Below are 13,753 nucleotides of genomic sequence, written 5' to 3' on the forward strand. Positions count from 1 at the left end.
TCACTGGAATGTTATCCTTTTAAAACTTAAACCAACATATTTCTTCAATTATGATGCTCAATTCAGTCAAGGATTTACATATTGCATTAGTGTCAATAAAATGCCCAAACTATCTTCAGAGAATCTTTACCTATCAATACTCATAGAAGTACTTTAAATAATATTTTACTTAATATCCTTTAAATATTTCGGACTACCTTTCAGCTCAGAAAGTTTCCCCAAAATTATTTATAATTCAAAACTTTAAAGTAGTGTTTAAATACCTGGTTGCTACAATAAAATGTTGCTGTATGGCAGGGAGTGGAGTAGAGAATAGCAAGTTGTCAGCAAAACTTGTTGGGTTGGTATTTGATTTGGAAAGTTATGTTCGTCCTAAAAGGACAGAAGGAACCAGGAACAAGCAGGGTTCAAAAGTCAACCCAGAGATGAATCGATTTCTAAAGCATCCCAGACAAGAACCAGAGAAAACCCAGAAATAGACAGCATTGGAAAAGTGGGGGGGGAGGGAGAGAAATAGCCAACAGAGATCCTGCTGGGCTGAGAGACGGAGCTGAATTTGCAGCTCTGAGGAAGCTGACTTTAAGGCGACCTTCAGTGGACTCCTTTGCAGTGCATGCCAGGCAATCGCTGGTAAATCTTTATTAATTTTAATTGGCGGCACCCATTTATAAGAACCATTAAAAAGGATAAATTGAGCCCATCCGGCGTAATGTCTTTTGTTAATTAGTTTGTCAGCACTGTTTTAATATCCCCTAATGACTTCATATTTCAGGCCTGACATTAAAGGAGACGCTGTGAGAAAGGAAATGGTCTTATCACTGTGTACCTTTTCTCTCTCTCTCTCTCTCTCTCTCTCTCTCTCTCTCTCTCTCTCTTCCTCTCTCTCTCTCTCTCTCTTTCTTTTTTGAACCAAAGTGTCCTTCCAGGACTAACCAAGGTTAGGTGTCATTAACTCTGGAGCAGGTATTGGGGGAGGGGGACATGGAAGGATACTCCTCTCTGCTGAATTTCTCCTGTCACCAACAGTTCACAGTGTCAGACAGCTGTTCCCTCTCCCTTTGCTCGCTTGGGCCCTAAAGTCACCAGAGAACATTCCTACTACAATGAAAGGCCTTCATCTTTGATTCACTTAGAGTCCTCATCTTCCAGCCCTAGTTCTTCAAATACATTTACACCCAGTCATGCTGGGCGTAGCTTTTTCTGCAAATCTACCTGCCATTTTTCCTCAGAAGAAAATGCCACATGTCAGTTTGAAGGCCTTGAGGAGAGATTACAGGTAGTCCTCAACTTACCACAGTTCGTTTAGTGATCATTCGATGTTACAACAGCATTGAAAAAAGTGACTTATGACCATTGTTCACACTTATGATCGTTGAAGCATTCCTCATGGTCATGTGATTTACAATCGGATGCTTGACAACTGACTCACATTTATGATGGTTGCAGTGTCCTGGGGTCAAATGATCCCCTTTTGTGACCTTCTGACAGGCCAAGTCAATGGGGAAACCAGATTAGCTTAACAACCATTTTAGTAATTTAACAGTTGCAGTGGTTCATTTAACAAATGCGGGCAAGAAAAGTTGTAAAATGAGGTAAAACTCACTTAACAAATTTCTCACTTAGCAACATAAATTTGGGGCTCAATTGTGGTCGTATGTTGAGGACTACGTGTACTTTGCAGATGTCTCAGAAGAAGAAGCAGAAGAAGCAAGGAGAAAAAGGCCTTTGCCTTCTCTGAAAAGAGAGTTCAGTGGAGACCACCATTCATTTACCAGTAAAATGAACAAGAAAAGAAGAGTGTTGGGGTAATTCCTTGTTAGGAGAATGAGCGCATGCAGGGAGACATATTTGAGAGTAGTGTTTGAATAATACACACACAGCACACAGATACACTGTACAGTAAGTAAATGTAGGTTTTTACTTCCAGAAAGGTTTAAGCAAAATTCAAGATAAGCAGTCCAAAAGTCATTCACAGGTAAATCAGTCGGTTTTCAATCCAGGGATAATCCAATAACAAAGTCCAGTGTCAAAAACAGTTCAGTAAAAGACTTACATCAAATCCAAGAATATCAGTCAATTAGAAGGAATGGCAAAACTCTCCAACAGAAGGAAACAGAGACTGAGACTCACTCACACTCTCTTCTGAGACTAAGACCAAAACAACCCAGGTTTCTGGCTCCATCTTATGGCAGTTTGAGAAACCACACCCAATTACAGATTTTTGCACTTCCTTAAAGAGACAGTATTAAAATGTCTATCCTGGTTTATATATTTCCAGCCCAAATAGCTGTTAGGTGACATATCCCTAACAAAGTGTCTTCAGATATTCATTCTAATCTTTAGGCCATTCAAATGAGGATTTGTTCAGGTAATGCTATCACTATTGATGGGGTTTTACAAAACACCACAGGAGCAAGTTCCAGTACAGGAGGCTTATAAGTAGTGCCATGCCAAAAGAACAGAAATAGGTGGCCAGACATACAGCAATAGTCTTAGAACATTTTCTTCAAGGTGGCATCTACCTTTCATTAAAGCAGCTTCCACAATAAAGCTAGGTTCAGATTTCCCATTCAAATATGGGGAAATGGAAATAAATAAAAACTTAAGGGAAAAGAAAGGGCTGTTTAATCCCAAAACAATCAACTGTCATGCTCATAATGGAAAGTCAGTTGTTACACTTGCACAGATTGCAGAATACAAAACACAATCCTGTTGATTATGAAAACATCACACTGATGCAGCAAAAAATAAAGTTTAAAAGCTGTTTCTCACAGTTACATTTCTGCGCTCCTGAAACCCAAAGTAGAGACTAGCTCTAGATTTAAATCTCACAGCAACTTGTAAAACAGGTTATGATGATAAATAGTGACTGGCTTAAAATTATCAGGAAGCAACACGCCTGAATGGAGAATTGAACCTAGATTTTCTTCAAGTTCCTTATATTGTGCTCTGACCTCTCTCTGATAGTCTAACTGAGCAAAATAGTCCCAGTCTTAAGAGCTGGCCAAGCCAGGGCAATACTGAATCCAGAAATATTACAAACTTAAAAGCTGTATCCCTGAAAACAATCTCTGTTCAAGCAAGGTATATTTCATGACCCTGGATTCAGCAGCAAGGACTTTACTGTACTATCTTCATCTATCTTCAGATTTTTTGTAAAAATCCAACTTTATGCGGACAGTTTTTAGCCTTCGAAGGAAGATTTTGTCCTACCAAACTTCTTTATTTTGTTCAGTGTCTGTAACACGTACAAAGTATCGCCATGGCTGACATTACTGTTTAAGTAAAAATGTTATGAAGTCCAAGATTAATATCGTTCGAGCCGGCTCCTAGAACTGTCCAATATGAAATAAGACTTATTAAATAATTGATGGGAATAAATTCCACTCATATTCATTAAAATGATGGGTCAAGTTAATATTATTCAATCTGTTCTAATCAATGACCAAATACACTGCAGAAGAAGTTGAACTCTGGCGCCACCAATAGCTTCATAGACCCATCAAAGCAAGAAACAGAAAGCTGTTTTATAAATTGGAACACCATTTAATTAAATTGAAACACTTTACTACAGTCTGTGCATGATGTTATTTATAGTATAGATAGGCTCGGGGGTGGGGGTGGGGATGCAAAAAATAAATTTCCTGTTAAACTTTCAATGGTAATTGGACTTTTAGATGGTTGATGGCTCCAAAGGAGATTAGACATCTGTCCTGATATCCAGAAAAACTACATTGTTTCAATAAGTTGCACAACACAAAAAGAGATAGGATGGAGAAGAAATGCTGACTATTTTGTGCTGATATTCCATCAAGATCTAGTCAGTCTCCCTCTCCCTCCCTCCCCTCTCTAACACACATACACACACACACACACCAGAGGTGGTATTCAGCAGGTTCTGACCAGTTCTGGAGAACCAGTAGTGGAAATTTTGAGTAGTTCAGAGAACTGGCAAATATCACCTCTGACTGGAGATTTTACAGTATCCTTCCCCTGCCACTCCCACTAAGCAACCTATAGAACAGTAGTAAAAAAAAATTGAATCCCACCACTGACACACACACACACATACACTGCTTTAATTTGAGGACCAGTTAGCAAAGCAGAAAAAGCAGTCAAATATATGCACATTAAACTCTGGTTGAATTTGGAGGAGTAGTCTAGAATCTTCTTCTCACTGTTTTGAAAAGGAAAGAAGTGTTGTAATAGGACCCATGTCTTTAGAGCACTAAGGAATCAAATCGAGGACCTGATAGCGGTTTGACTAAAACTGAACTCACTTTCCATTCATTTTCATCACTCACTAAATAATTTTGGAGAAACACTTCTTAGCATAATGTATCTCACAGGGATCTTTAGACATAAAATGAAGGAATATGCCCATGTGTGCTGGTTGTTTCCAGCAAGATTCCAGCAATAACAATTTTTTTAAAAAGCAATGGGGTGCATTGTGTATTGTAGTACCCTTGATGCTGAAACCAAGTATACAAGAATGCGGTTGTTTTTATTATCGGAGAATGGAACAGGATTTTGCATTTATCATTGTATCTCAAAGGTTCAGATTTTTCTATCTGGGCTATTTAAATGGTTTCACCTACAAGATACAGAGCAGATTTTAAAGCAGCATATTTTTTTAGGAAGCCACTTTATAATTATTCATTATTGTTTTTAGCTGATTTAAACATGCTCAGCTATGGCTATGGTTTTATCCAGGAGAACATGTACGCAGAGAAAGCTAAAAATAGGAAAACAATTTATAAAAGAGTTTTTAGAATCTAACCTAAAAAATCTAATCAATCTAAAAAAATAATTTAGATTGATTGAAAGCCTAAATATTTGAAAGCTTATTCTGAATAAAAAGGGAAAGACTTTTCTCATGGTTGCTATCCTAATATTGCAGTTCAAAAGTGAAAGTGTCCCTTAATACTTTCATCTCAATTGGCACTTCAATAACTATAGTCAGCACCATAGTCTAGGATCAGAAGTAGGGATGGGCCCTTTATGACTTGTGGAGTTCAACTCCCAGTTTTTCTGAACCAGCATGTCTAGGTCATATTACTGTTAGCCTTGGTTTTTTTAAATTTCACCAATTGTCCGCATTCTTTAATAATAAACAAACAATATTTCCACAAAGGTCCATTTAATACTGTTTTTTTCCCCAAGAGCACATTATTATTATTGATGTTGTTGTTGTTATTGATTTAATCTTCAATTCAATTCACAGTCTGGTTCTGGTATAAACTTACCAGTTCAAGTCCTAATCAAGGACCTAAGAGTGTTGTTTGTTATTATCATTATTGTTGTTGTTGTTGTCATTGTTGTTATTATTGTTCATCACACAATCAGCCAGATGTTCAGACTGGATTTGGAATTTTTGTCTACCTATAGAGTCCTTACCAAGAACCTGGGATAGGCAGATCTGGATGGCGTTAGAGATATCTTCGCAGGATGGAAGCTATTCCTAGTAAAGTCACCTTTTACAATTGACTGATAGTAAATTTGTCAATGCCAATTAATTTGTCAAGTGGTGCTCTAGTTGTTTTGGGATTGCACCCAAGGCACCTATTATTATTGGTTCTACCCTTGCTTGCCTTTGCCACAGTCGTTCTATTTCTATGTCTTTGTATTTTGTTATCTTCTCCAGTTTTTCTCTTCTATTCCGTTGTGTCCGGGCAATGTCATGTCCATTATCCCGACATTTTTCATCTTTCTTCCTACAATTGTTAAGTCCAGGGTGTTATGTGACAGGTGCCTGTCTGTTTGAATTCTAAAGTCCCAGAGCAATTTAACTTCTTCATTTTCTATGACTTTTTATATGTTATGGTCCCATCAGTTCTTGCTTGCAGACAAATGATATTTCTTGCAAATCTTCCAATGCACCATTGTTGCTACTTTGTCATGCTGTTGTTTATAGTCAGTCTGGGCGATCTTCTTGCAGCAGCTTACCAGGTGGTCCACTGTTTCTTCAGCTTCTTTGTATAGGTGGCACTTACTGTCTTATTTCAAAATAACAATCCCCTTTAATCATTTTAAGCTTTCTTACATTCATACCTTGTTAATTTATTTTCAGAAAGTTTTTAAATCTCTAAACCATTTTTCCTTTTTCATCCAGAAAGAATGTTGTCTCACCAAGCAGTATGCTATTTACTGCCACTTAGAAAATCTATTTAGCTATAAATTAATTATCTCCAAAAGTGTTTAAGAAAAGTGAAGCTTGTGTGAACCAAGCATCCATATAGGCTGTATTATATCTGTGCACTTGGTTGAAATCCCTCCTGCTCAACTCATGAACCGACTGAAAAAATCTCAGTTCCTGCAACCTACTCACAAGGAACAGAGAAGTGGGAGATATCACACTTTAAGACTGCACTGGCCAGAATTTACCATCTCCACCACAGAGCCATCCCTGTCCCTTCGGGGATATCTAGTCCAATATAAATCCTCACTGGAACTGAACACTGCTCCCTTTTAAATGAAGCTCTGTTTTAGTTGGGTGTAGAGAAACCTGTACTAATAATAGTGCCATATTTGGGGGGAATCCTGCCTTTGAACAGCTGTCAACTTCTTAGTTGAGAATGTTAGTTTTAAACTTTCCTTTTGAGCAGGATTTTGCATACTCAAAGACAGAATGTAGGGTTCTTCTACTTACTCAGTTATAAGGTAGCCAAGGTATATGTATTTCATTGTACAAGCATCTTCCCAGATAACTTAATTATCATTAAGTAATTCATTAAAGCCTAAATAAGAAGTTATCCTATTGGGGATTTGTTTATTTATTTTTATATTAATGGTTACTTCTGGGGGAGGAGTTCTGTTCATAAGAAATTGTTGGAGAATTTCTATTTCCTCAGCAAATCTGGAAATATCTGGGGAATTCTGCCAAATTTCTCTGTTCATAAATGGACACAGGGAACTTTTACAGTCTATTTGTGTTTAGCTCTGTCTTAAATTTTGTTTAGCTATGATGCTTAGTAAATGACTTTGGTTGGACCACTCAGAATCGCAACTGGATAATTTTAGATTATGGACATGTAGCTACCTATGGGGTGGCCTTTTGACATGCTAATGTCCATTACTTCAATTAGTTTATGATGCTGCATCCCATCTGTAAATGATAATGGGTATGATTTCACTTATATTAAAGTGCAATATACCAGTCCTGCTGCACCTGCATGGCCTCTTGGCTAAGCCAAATGTGGTTTATTCAATGGCCACAGCCTATTAGATTCACATATAACATTAAGATATAAACCACAGTTTCCAAACCAAAGGGGCTGTGTTCATGCAACATGTTAAACCAAAGCCAAGTAAACCACAATATGATTCATGTTATATCTGAATGATGTTTTGGTTTTTTTTTGTTTTTTGTTTTGCCATAATCTAATATTATTCTGTGAGAATAATATTGGTGGAAGAAAGGACTGCATATTTTGTAACCTGGTGTTTGGATTCTCATCACTCCCAAGCAATTGTTCCTTTTCCTAAAGAGGAAAATCCATGCCAGTGTTTTTTCAATCTCAGAGCCTGTATGTTGGCTGGGGAACTCTGGGAGTTGAAGTCCACACATCTTAAAAGCTCTTAGACTGAGAAACACTGATCCAAACAAACCCTTTCTCATTTCTCCTTTTCAATATTATCTAGTCGTCAGTAGGGGGCTCTAAAGACAACTGTAAATGAGTATCAGTGAATTAGGAAGACTCTTTTAAAGTATTTTCATCATTACTTCCCTAAACCACTTGTGCTTCAGAAGTAATGAACTTAAAGTTTGTTCTAGTCCACAGAATTAATGAATTGTTCAACATCTTCCAACTAAATGGAAAACTATCTAAAAGTATTTGACATTCAACCATAACAATACAAGAGCAAACAATAGATACAAACTCAAGGTTAATTGCACCAAACTTGAATGTAGGAAATATGACTTCAGCAACAGAGTGGTCAATGTCTGGAATACTCTACCTGACTCAGTGGTTTCTTCCCCAAACCCCCAAAACTTTAACCTTAGACTTTCTACTATTGACCTCACCCCTTTCCTAAGAGGTCTGTAGGGGGTGTGCATAAGCGCACCAACGTGCCTACCGTCCCTGTCCTATTGTTTCTTTTATTCTTCTTATAAGTATCTATGTATTCATAACTATGTTTTTACTTATACCTATTATCTTGTAAGCCACTGACAAACCCAATAAAATAAAATAAAAATAAATAAACTTAACCAGGGGTGGGATTCAACCGGTGTAACAACCAATTCGGTGTTTGCAACTTACCTTCTGCTGTAAGACCTGTGTGTAAAACAGCTGACGCGTGGCAATCCACTTTGCCACGTGAAGCAGCTGATCTGCAAAACCTGGAAATAAAGCACAGACTACAGCCAGGGCAGGTGGATGGACCCAACAGCTGATCATTGGAGAGAACCAGTTTGCTCCCAGCTGATCTTCAGAGCTCAATGCCAACTTATTTGCTTGGAGACCTGGCATGCACAGGAGGCACCCCAGTTTGATAGAGATGCAGTCTGTCCCTCTACCCAAAGCAGAGTAATCTCAGGACAATGTACAGGGACTAGAAAGGGGAGGCATCCCTCCATCACCTCTAAGTGGTCAATAGATGCCAAGTTAATCCTATCCTGTAAAGTTCACTGATAGCACTACTGATAAAATGGTTGGCAAAGGATATCAGATTATACTCCTAGTAAAGTTGTTCCTGCTTGTGAAATAAATAATGCTTTTCCTCATGGGAAAAATTGATATTAACCCATGGACAGCTCAAAGTAACGGGTACAGAATATGGGATGCAAACCAGGGGTGGGATTCTACCAGTTCGCACCTATTCTCTAGAACTGGTTGTTAACATTCTAAGCAGTTTAGAAGAAATTGCTGGCCTAATCCTATAAGGAGGGCAGGAAGGAAATATTCTGGTGTTGCTTACAGAAACTGTCTCTCCTTTAACCTTAATTATATTCTTGGCATGATTAGACTTCCTGTCTCAGGAATGTCTCTGGAGTTTTTTTCCCCTCCTTTGCTGGTACTTTGCTTGTGTGGAGTGACCATTCAAAGTTACAAAGGCACTGAAAAAAAGTGACTTATGACCATTTTTCACACTTACGACTGTTGCAGCATCCCCACAGTCATAAGAGGCCAGGCGAGGAGATGCGTGCCTCGATGTGAGTGATATTGAGTTGGTCATGCCCAGCCAATAATATGATCACCAAGCCACACCCACCAACCAAGTCACGCCCACAGAACCGGTTGTTAAAAAAATTGAATCCCACCCCTGATGCAAACTACATGAAGGCCATTTCATGGAGATAGGGCAGTTAACAGACCATGTTTGCAACAAGGTTAGATGCAAAGTTCTAACATCAGATATGTTATGCCCAATTTCTGAAAAGCCATCAAATGTTGATTTGTTGACTCTGAATACAAGAATTGCCACTTTAGTTTTATTCTCAATTTACTGAGGCTGGGAGGAAAATTCCATTGATTAAATAAGAGAAGTATTTCTTCTCTGAAATTTTTGTGGCTTGTGCATAAGCAATAACAAGAAGAAAAATATGTGAGTAGCAGCTGACTCTGCTTAGGGAAAACCATGACTGATCTTTGGGATATTAGGTCAGAAATATTTTCCTCAATTTCACATTATGAATGATTCTTAATCACCATAACATATCCTGGGGTCAAATAGTAGACAGTTGGTACTACTGCAACGAAATCTCTTTTGCTTTTCCTGAAAAATCCTAAACACTTTAATTTGTTTAATCTTGCAACATGGAATCCAGGGTATAAATCTGTTACATCATCTCATTTTTATTTATTTGCTTGTAAAATTTATTAGAAACCCATCTTACCATGTGGCAACTCTGGTCAGCTTAACAATATTAAAGGGTAGAGCTATATAAAACCCAATAAGTTAAATATAATGCTATAAAAATAAACTTAGCTAAAAAGATGGAGAGAGAAGGAGTATATGATGAGAAGTGGAGGGGTGAGATCTATTGTTAATCTATCAACCTACCGTAATGTGAAATCATTCCTTTGGGGCCCAAGCCAACTGGCAGAGTCAGGTCTTTAAGCTCTATATGCAGTGAGAAGTTTAGGGTACAGCCTTTATCAAGATTTTATTTCCTTTGGAAGGAATCCACTGACATATAATTGATGTTTTGCCATTACTTTTATTTATGGATGCATAAGATGAACATGGTTCAGGCACTATAATTTGAACATTCCAATTAATTGTCAACAAATCTATTTTCCCCACATCAGATTTTTAGACAGCCTGCCAGATATCAATGATAGCACTCTACCAACCTTGGCTGATCTAGAAAATTAAGTTTTGTCAGCTTTGGTGAGTACCAAAATAGAGGACCATTGGGAAGTGCAAAACTGTACTTTACATTGGGAATTTGAAAAAACGTCCCAGAAGAAAACAGCACCAAATAACTTTAAGTAAGAGAATAAACTTATTGAAAAGTTCAGATCTCATTGACTGCAGTCCCATCTTTGTTTGATTTAATATATGTCTTACTTTTCATGGCTTGTTCAAAACACAATTAAAGAAAAAAATGCATGAACTTGTCTGTCTCATTTTTCCAAGTCTTTTTCAGACCGCAGCCTACTATTGCTTATTTATAGAAAGCATTTACCATTTTTCCACATCTGGAAAAGAAGTTGGGGGTGGTTTATAAAGATCAGTAATCAGACAATCTCCTTCCTGGCTGCTCTCAGAAGACATGACATAGAATGAAAGCAAGGAAGGAAGAGGGAAATATCTCAGATCCTGTAATTTACGTCCTTTAAGTATGTTAAGCAAATCAGCATTTGCAGATAGGATGAATGGCAATGTTATGCTTTATTTTATATTGGGATTGGGGGAAGTATAACCCAGCATCTCTCTCTGTTTCCTTGCCACATTTTTATCCCTGCCACAGTATTTTGATGTAAGTTTTATATATTTTTGTATAGACAGGCCATAGAAACAATGGAACCATACAAACAAAGGAGAGAAAATTATAGAAACAATAGCATATTTCTTATTTATACAATGTAGAGGATGCTTGTCTCCCAGAGATTCTGAGCAGCTTACAATTTCAATAACAATAATGGGGAAGTGGAGTGACTTGATCAGAAATGTGTAAGCAAACAGGTGTTCTGATGTTGTGGGAACAGTCTCAGCCTGGGAAGAGACACCTCTGAATCTGTTTTGTCCACTGTGGGATCCTTTTAGCACCTGAAAGCTTCCCTCTGTGGTAGGGTTGGACATTTACCCATTTGTTTCCCCCTATTCCCCCCCGACTCAAGAACTGGAACATTTATTACATTTTTAAAAAATCTTTGTTTGACTGTGGTTAAGCACAGTGGTGGGATTCAAATAATTTAACAACCGGTTCTCTGTCCTAATGATTTCTTCCAACAACCAGTTCACCAAACTGCTCAGAAAGTTAACAACCGGTTCTCCCGAACTGGTGCGAATTGGCTGAATCCCACCACTGGTTAAGCAGGGAAAGTTGTGGCATAACTCAAGTGCTCAGGAGAGCTTCCAGAGATCCAGACCACTCCTGGGCTGGCAAATGCTCAAGAGAAGGTAGGCCCAGGGATGGGGATAGAGTCAGACAGTCTCAGGTATTGCTGTGAAGGGCTTGGTTTTTTTGAGAAGTATAATTGGTGAATGAATGTGATGGCTTTGAATGTTTAGGTAAAGGCCAATCTTGGTTGAGATTACACTTTTTCAGGGGTGGAAAAGATCTAGTAAAGTTGAAGTTGCATTAGAATAATAATAGAAAAGCAAGGATGGAAATTCAAGTGTAGAGAAACAAGAAAGAATAAAATATGTACTTAGTAAGGTCCTTTTCTAATGACCCTACGTGGAGCAAGAGAAACTGAGAAGTTTCTCCTTAAAACTACAATAACAAGAGTAAAATGTAACACTGAAAAGTTACAGAACATTTCCATAAAAAGTCTTTTGAAGGAAATCTTGTCTCATTCTACTGCTGAATGAGGGGGACGGGGAGCCTGGAAAGTTATGTATGATCATCGCTCACCTTTCTTGGAACATCTCATCATTCATTTTCTCAACCGCCTCGCTATTAACAATATTGTTGATGCTGATGGTTCAGAATGCAGCAATGCCGGCAGTTATGTGTGTGCCCAGAGCACCTCTGTTCTGTGAGCTGCATTGGTTGCCAGTTTGCTTCCAAGTCCAATTGAATGTGCTGGTTTTAACCTTTAGAGCCACTCATGGCACAATATTGTGTCATCCTTCAGATGACTGCCTCTCCCCAATTACATCAGTCCACCCCAGAAGATCTGCCGGAGAAGGCATGCTGCAGATCCCATCAGCTAGGTCCATACATTGAAGCCTCTGTGGCGCAGTGGTTAGAGTGCAGTACTGCAAGCTACTTCTGCAGCCAGCTGCAATTTGGCAGTTCAAATCCCACCAGGCTCGAGGTTAACTCAGCCTTCCATCCTTCGGAGGTGGGTAAAATGAGGACCCAAATTGTTGGGGGTAATATGCTGACTCTGTAAACCGCTTAGAGGGGGCTGTAAAGCACTAGAAAGCGGTATATAAGTCTAAATGCTATTGCTATTGCTATTTAGTGGGAGCCAGGCAACAGGCCATCTGTGTCATGGCACCTCTTACGGAACATTCTTTTGTAAGAAATTCGATTAGCTTCATCCTTTTTGACATGATGAAGTCCCTCAAGACCTGGTTATGTCACCAGGCTTAGAACTTCCAAGGAATCGGAAATAGGTTTAGATGACTCCATTGCTGAGCTGGCTATTCTTATTTTCTCTTTGCCTAGGGTTTGTATATTTATTTGTATAATAAGTTATTTTTTAACATTCTTATTTTTTTTAATACTGATTGCTTTATAGGTGTGGTGCTTTGTTGCAATGTTGTACCCTACCCAGAGTTGCTTTGTGTGAGATGAACAGCCATATAAAATATGATAAACACTACGTTACACTTTTATTTTAATAATTGCACACCAATTATATCATCCAATCGTCCTTGATCGGATATGATAGGGATGAAGTTTTGTCAAGCCTGGCTTGATAAGACTTTTGTGATCTCTATTATCTGTAAAGATTATAGTTTACAATGATTAATTGTGCCAAATTTTCTATATGTCTTAGGAAATAAAGTACGCAATGACATCATGATTTCTAGAAAGGAACATTGCTGATCTTCAGCTCAGAGTGTAGCTTTCAAGAACATTTAACTTTCAGAAATCTAATATCAATGAAGAGCACGTGTAACTTAAACCTTACTGCAAGAGGAGCCTGTTGACTTATATAAGCAACAACCTCCTGCCTATCCCTTTAGATAATAAGTGTTAAGAAAACAATTCTGAAATCCAGTAATGCTTTTGAAAAAGTGATAAACATATAAGAGGTGTTACTCTTGATTTGTTTAAAGTTGACTGGCACTGTCTGGCAATTAATGTACTTGTGGAAATGTATGGCAAAATACATTAAAATGTGCTAATTAATGGTTTGTGATCGGAGTAGTGAGTTCAAAAGTAGGAATAAGGAAAAACATTGCTTATGTGATATGAGTGATGTGGTGGCCTAGAGGTGGAGCTCTCACCTCACCATCAAGAGGCTGTGAGTTCGATCCTAGATAGAGGCAGCTATTTCTCTCTCTGGGCACTGAGAAGATATCTGTTGAATGTAATTCCACATTGGTGACAGGAAGGCCAGTAAACACTCAGCTCAGTTCAGTTGCCCAGATTCCACCCCATAAGGGATTATGAGGTCCT

The sequence above is a fragment of the Pseudonaja textilis genome, chromosome 1, assembly GCF_049901715.1.
Source record: "Pseudonaja textilis isolate UNSWEBS1 chromosome 1, rPseTex1.2, whole genome shotgun sequence".
Lineage (NCBI taxonomy): Eukaryota > Metazoa > Chordata > Lepidosauria > Squamata > Elapidae > Pseudonaja > Pseudonaja textilis.